General features: G+C 35.1%; 1 pseudogene; it reads right to left on the minus strand.

Moving 5' to 3' along the window:
• Positions 1-241: 241 nt before the first annotated feature.
• Positions 242-4,432, minus strand: LOC106313266 (annotated as a pseudogene).
• Positions 4,433-6,247: the final 1,815 nt, after the last annotated feature.

The raw sequence follows: 6,247 nt of genomic DNA on the forward strand, positions 1-6,247 counted from the left end.
CACATGTATATGACTGATCTAACTAACTAACTAAACATTTTTTTATTTGTTTGATTTTACTAACATGTATATGGACTTTGGTATAAACTAGCATCAATACGAATATTTACTTTGGTCTAGATAATAAGTATGTTGAGGGAAAAAACAATATAATCGATCTTTTATTTAATATAATAAAAACTATAAAACGTTATGTGGAGAACAATCGACGTTATAATGTTATATGATAACATTCTCATAATCACATGGATAAACCTCTTTTATTTTTTAAGAATCGTATCTATTACTCTTTCAGCAACCGAGTAAATCAAAACCCAAACTACAACACAGTTTCAAAAGAAAAAAATTGTTTAACAAAGAAACTGTCCAGAGATGATTGTATATATTTGAGGTCTACAAATTTAAGACAATCTTTTTAATAAAAAAAAGAGGCAAATTCAGAAAAATTGCCTCTGTTGATCAATGCTTTGTGAACATTCCATCCATCAAGGAAGAGAAATCGAAGTCTTTGCTTAGCTGAGAAGCTGGTGTGGTGCTTGTTGGTTGGGACGAGGTTGATGATTGAGGTTTACCGGTTGAGTTTGGGGTCATACTGTTTGTCGCGGGATTAACTTGACCCGTTCCGTAGGAACTGCAGTAGTAACAACAACCAATATTATCTTATTTCTGACATTGTACTTACAAGATGTCACATGTTGGAAACCGAGAGGGCACTAAACCTTTTATTGTTCAAAGTTCAACACAAAATTGAATGAAAGAAAACAGTTTACTTCTTTGTGTTTCTTTATCTTCATGGATGATACAAACAGAAAACAGTTCTATTTACATACCTGGACATTGGATACTGAAGAGTGTTCTCTTGCTGTTGTCCGGGTCTCATGTTCATGTTCATGTTCATGTTCATGTTCATGTTCTAAAGATACGGTCATATAACAGAGAGCGGCAAGATAAAGTGAGAATTTTTCATGAGCTTGGTCAATAGTAATTTAGATCTAGCTAAAACAAATGCAGAAGGGAGATACTTACTTGCATAAGTTTCTGGAGATCAGCTTGACCACCTCCTGGGTTAGTCATTCCAGGGACCTGGTAGCCAGTGTTTGACCAATTTGCGGATGCTAAACTAAGAGCATTTGCAATAGCTTGCTGATTCACACCGTTTGGAATGCCTCCTGCAGCTTTTGCTGCTGCTGCCATATAAAGGGCTTGCTGCTGAGCAAGCATAGCAACCTGTTGCTGATGCATCGCAAAAGGCGACACGATATTCGTCTGTAACAGATGGAAGACACAAGAATTATATCACTTAACTCCGGTTTCGAAATTGCAAATGTCCAGTGTTTAAAAAAAAAAACAGAGTAAGCGGTGACAAGACACAACACCTAGGTTTTGTGTTGGAAGCACCAGTCATGCTATATATGTAACTCGTTGGTTTAATAACGATACGAAAAGGAAAATTTGAACACTGGGAATCGATAGAAAGGCAGACCCAACAAAGCAGTAGATATGAGAAGAGCATGTAATTGACTTCAGAATTTACCTTCTCAAATAGGCTCATGATATCGCCTTTCACATCTTTCTGTGGTGTTTGTTGGGCAATTAAAGTAGGTGTGTCTTTGAACAAATCCTCGATCCCAGTAGCTGGAGGAGACATGCTCTCATCAGGCTTTGGTGTGACACTTTTCTCTGCCGTTTGACTGTTTCCAGCCGCTACAGTTTTAGGATTCAGATATTCATATATTACTCTAAAGCAACTTCTGGAGAAGAAAGAGTAACATAAAGTTTACACGGATATGAAAGATGTGCCACAACGATCATATGATTTAAGTCATGCACATGATAGATAGATAGATAGATAGATACATACACTGAAAGCCAGCCCATGAGTTGTCATCAGCAGGAGCTGCCTCTGAGGTATTTGCAGTCGGCTCATCCATTGATAGCATGTTAAAGAGGTCAGTCGCAAAATCCACCTTTGGAGGCTCTGATGCGGGAACATTTACTGCTGGTTTCGTCATCTCCACAGGAGCAGCTACAGATTCTGTCTTCTGCTGTGGCTTTATAACCTATCATTTTTTTAGCAGAAAAACAAAACTTGAAATACTTCTATTATGATTGAAAATTCACGCTTTCAAAGATTATGATGCACTAGAAACAAAGTCGTCTACTAGATGTAAGAATACAAGGCGTGACATCTAAATCATCATACGCATTACTTCCATGATATCCTACGGCTACTAAATAAGATCATGGCATGGGGATTCTTGATAATTATGAATAACTAAAGGCACTAATTTCTTTAGTAAAACCATATCGTCCGGGTAGTATGTTTGATACCTGACCAGGTCCTTGTGGAGGCACGGGAAGACTTATCCTCGTTGCGGAACCACTATTTCTTGTTCTAGGTGCTTGGACAGTTTTCTTTTCCTCAAATAAATTAACAGGACTACTACTGTGCCCATGCTCATATAGAGGCCCAGTCCTCTCCACAGATCTCCGCCGTTCCTGCTCGACTAGCCTTTTCACCTCTAGAAACCCATCTCTTCTCTTCATACCTAGAAAAGTCATGTAACAAGATTAGTTCATTGTCAATCTGCATAGCAAGATAATAACCCAATTTAAGTGAGAGTTATGTAAACTGAAAAGAGAGAGGCATACTTTGCACGTATGAAGTTTTCAATCCCAACTCTATCATAGTTTGGGGGTAGCTCAGCTTCCCAGTAACTATTTGCTCTCTCGTTTCCCATTGCTGCATGCAGAGAAAAGGTTATATACTTTACACGGCGAAAATAATTCGGTATAAAAAGGACAATCTAGAGATAATTAATTTCCAAAGACACTTACACTGAATAAATGCAACCTGCTCCGGGAGCCATGTGTCCAGAGTGGCAGATCGAACCTACACTCATCAGGCACCGCTAGAACAAATAAGTTACTTATGCTGCGGCTAAGGTTAAAATCGACTTGACCAGAAGGAATCAGCTTGTATAAGAATCAGAAGGCACAAGTTAATCATGAACTTTAGCGCAGAATTGCTTGAGGTGCGCGTATAAACTGGATAACTGTCATTTTTTTTTCTAGCTAAAGAAGGGCCATCAAAGAAAAGCAGAGAGATTTGATGCATTCAAGTAAGAGTTCTGAGCTACAGAAGTAGCTCCAGAGATGAAACTGAAAATATGAAAAGCTAGTAGCAAACAAAATTGATAGTAGTAGTATGCAGAGAATCCGAGCCAAATGGAATGGGTCTTAATATAATAACAAGAACATATAACTAAGATCTCAGCATGTAGAATAGAAAGGAAAGTGAGAGAGAACCTTTGAAATGTGTACGCCGAGACTCCTGTGGATCCCAGAACATTGCATACAGATAAAGATACCTAAATTAACACTAGCCCATCTGGGACCTCTGCAAAGAAAATGATATATAAAAGTAGTATTAGCCAAATAAATATATAAAGGAGCCAGCATAATTCACATATGCGAGAGAAAAAACAATACTTTGTTTTGCAGTCAGCACATTCTCTGTTCTCTGGATGTTTAAGAAGCCCTTCAAGAATCTGCACGAAAACGTAGCACCAAGGAAGGGAATATTCAAAGCAACGAAGGAAGAATCTGTAAGAGACTACACCAAAAAGAATTAAAGTTGGCAAAGCAGCTACAATTATCATCATCATGATAAGTTGAATCCATGAACACACAAAGAGACAATGGAAGACCTGACATGATTCAACACGAGAGACAACTCAAATGTAAATGAAAGCCTTGGTTTGATTCTTGCAAGATCGATCAAGCAATAGAATAACAAAAATATCTACAGAAACACACAAACGGAACGAGAACGTATCTCCTTTTATGTGGTGATCATGTTTCTTCTGTAAGGACAATTCACGTTGATAGAACCCGATCATCGTGATCAATTAATCGAAACGGATCATCTGATGAAAAAGGATATTCTAGCTTGAACGATCGGATCAACGACACAAAAACACCTCACCTAACTAACTATAAGAATCACATCGATGGAAGATGAAGAACTCTAGCTTCCTTGCTAAAACACTGATCCAATCGAATCTCGATTTTCCGAAATCCATGATCGATCATCGACCGTTGGCAATCGAAACCACAATATATATATATATATATATATATAGAAGACTGCGAATCCGCAAAGCGTAAGAAAAAAACGATATGAGATTTGGAGAAACCTTTCTATGGCGGGCATTAAGCTCCTTAGAGACGTTGGCTTTCTCGTTCATGGTGGATGAGCAGGATAATCGGCGAAGACCTCAAGGAAACAATAAAATCTGCAGGAGAAGACGAGGTCAAAACGGTCTTTTCCGCATTCACCGCTCTCTCAATCTTCCTCTTCAAAAAAATAGGGATCCTTTTCTTTCCCTTTCAGAACGAGCGACCAGAGAGAGAGAGAGAGAGGTCAATACTTTTTGGACCGTTCAGATTATGTGACTGGTTTACCCCTTCGGTTTTGTTTGTTTTCAGTTTCAAAATTCAATTTTCCGATTTTGGTTTTATTCTATATATAAACTGTAGAAAATTTTATGTATTTCTCGTTTATCGTTTTAATCTTTAAATTTTTTAAATCTCATAAATATTTCAATTTTTTTTTTATAAATTTAAGTTTAACACATAAAATTTTTAAATAAGATTTAAATATTTTAAAACTAGATTAAACAACAACAATATACCAAAAAAAATTACATGAAGACATAACTATTACAAAAATTTAGATATTAAACAACACTAATAGTAGGTAAATTTGATCCAAAATCTCCAAAATATTGTCCAAACGAATTTTGTGTGACCAAAGATGGTTGTTTTAATGTCTTTTTGTACGATTCTTTCTGGTTCAAATCGAATGTGTTCACGAGTATTAATATCATCGATAGAAGTTAAGTCTAATGTATTAATATTTTTATTTTCTTCATTTATTTTCGTGTTTAGATCTAATGTATTTACAAGTACTAATATCAACGATTTCAACAATTTTTAGTTCGTAATTACAAATTGAAAATAAAGAGAGTCTTTTTGTAATTCAAAATCCACTAGTTGATCATATATGCATTTTACAAAAATAATTTTTTGGAATTATAGGTATTTTGCTTGAAGTTTAATATTAATTATGTTATTTCTATTTAAAAATTTCTATTTTAATATAAAATATTATTAATTAATATTGTTGTAATATTGTTATATTATAAAAGTTTTATGAATTTAAATTAATTATGAAAAAAATAAAAGGACCATACTATAAAATAAAAGTAATTTTGAAGTTATGTTTGAAGTTTTGATTTTGGAGAAAAACACATTTAATTTTCAAATATAGAGTTTTGAAAACTTCAAAATAGAATATTTTTTTGGAGATGCTTTTAGAGAGATCTTAACAAGTTAGAGAGGTGTCTATTTTTCTACAACTGCCGAAATATACAATATACGGCAAAATAGTTTGTTATTAGATAAAGTAGTCTATAATGTTCAAACACTACTAAAAAATATCTTGAACAACTCACGCTCATAATTCCTTACTGCTTTGCTTCGCCTTATAAGAACTCACCAAAACACTCTCGGCTAAAAACCCTTTCAATATGTTAATCGACGCATTCAATATCTACACCCTCTTTATTTTTAAAGGTAAACCATAAACCTAAAGACTTGCAAATCTTGAAACTTTCTTTGATCTTCAACAAATAAGTCAATTTCCTTTTTTTGTGAAAGGTCGATTACTTCTTCTCTACTATTCTTTTTAAGCTGCTCCAAAGTAAATCTTTGTTGAAAGCACCTTGGCGACCACTCTATCCGGTTCCACGCTATACACTTCCTCTATACAATAGTTCATGTTCATGTCACACTTTTCATGAACTATTTCAGCTCTACTTTGATCATACATCTTCATTTACAACGCAACTTTGTGTGATCTAGGTTACGTTTTGGTGAAGGAGATAAAGAGTCAACGATAGTAATACTTGTAAATGGATATATGCAGCTCTTTAGACCGAGCCTGTAAGTTGTTACTCGTCTAACTTATATCAATTTCTACCAGTATATAAGAAAGTTTAAAAACTGGTATACAACAATGTTAAACAAGTCAGTCTTGTACAACTACTACACAGATCCATGGAAAACATTCTGACAATGTAATGCAAAGGCAATTGGATTGGGACACTAAGGAGCTGATAGTTACTTGCAAGAGAAATTGAACAAAGTAACCTCATGTACCAAGTATTTTACAGAATCTATC

The sequence above is a fragment of the Brassica oleracea genome, chromosome C9 (genome assembly GCF_000695525.1).
Source record: "Brassica oleracea var. oleracea cultivar TO1000 chromosome C9, BOL, whole genome shotgun sequence".
NCBI classification, from domain to species: Eukaryota; Viridiplantae; Streptophyta; class Magnoliopsida; order Brassicales; family Brassicaceae; genus Brassica; species Brassica oleracea.